Source organism: Lottia gigantea, assembly GCF_000327385.1.
Source record: "Lottia gigantea unplaced genomic scaffold LOTGIsca_531, whole genome shotgun sequence".
Classification (NCBI taxonomy): domain Eukaryota; kingdom Metazoa; phylum Mollusca; class Gastropoda; family Lottiidae; genus Lottia; species Lottia gigantea.
The window spans coordinates 43344-44297 of NW_008709820.1; positions in this window are offsets into that span (position 1 = coordinate 43344).

The window sequence follows — 954 nt, forward strand, 5'->3', positions numbered from 1 at the left end:
TTTCTTTACTGACCCTTTACACTTGCCAGTTTTTTTTTTATGGAATACTTGCTTACTCCACTATCTATCCTTTTGACCTTCTTACCTATTTGACTTACCTTCCTAACTCACTTACCTTTGAATTTCTTACCCTTCTGGCTGACTAACTTACATTTCTTACTTACCTATTTAATTTTTAATTATATTCAATATTTACTGTAATTTTTAAATTTGATTTTAACTTCTTTGGTTTCTAGCAAATGAAACTGTGCACCCGCTTGCGCTTTCAATTCCTTCGAGTAGACCTGTAAATGGACCAAAGTGTCGGGTCTCGGAATTGGAAGCGCAGCCGGTTGCGCGGTAAGTAGTTTGCTACCTAAATTCAAAATTTTATTGTATGTTTGTATTATGTTTTTTATTTTTTTCAGGTGCTGTGATACAGATCAAGTTTATATTGTAATTTTTATGCTTTTTATTGTTGTTTATTGTTGAATAAACTTATTTCAAAAGAAAAAAAGTATCTGTTCTTATCAGCTTAATATCTGATACGTACCCCATCGGGGTACTTCGATATTAAACTGATTTTTGGACCTAGATGAGGTGCCCGGAGCTTGCTCCGCCCTCATCACGGGTTGCCCTGGTATTGCAGTACTTCCAGGCGTGGCCCACCCTCATAATACAAATGAAAAGAAATTCCCCCTTACTACCATGCCAGCTTGCTACTAGCATATGCCGTACACCTTCCAGAAGTGGGAAATTGGCGTGTGCCTCGCAGCTCGGCTGAAAATCGACGTTTGCCCTACGTCTCACACTGCTTGTGCAAACCAGAATATTAATAGAACGTAATGCTCTGCTAAATGTATCGAAATGGGCTGCACTGGCATTTGCGTAGCCTGAGTGCAAAAGAAAGAAAGAAAGAATGAACGAACGCTGTTCACAGAGAAGATCTTTTTCTATGTCCTTATTTCCCTTTTT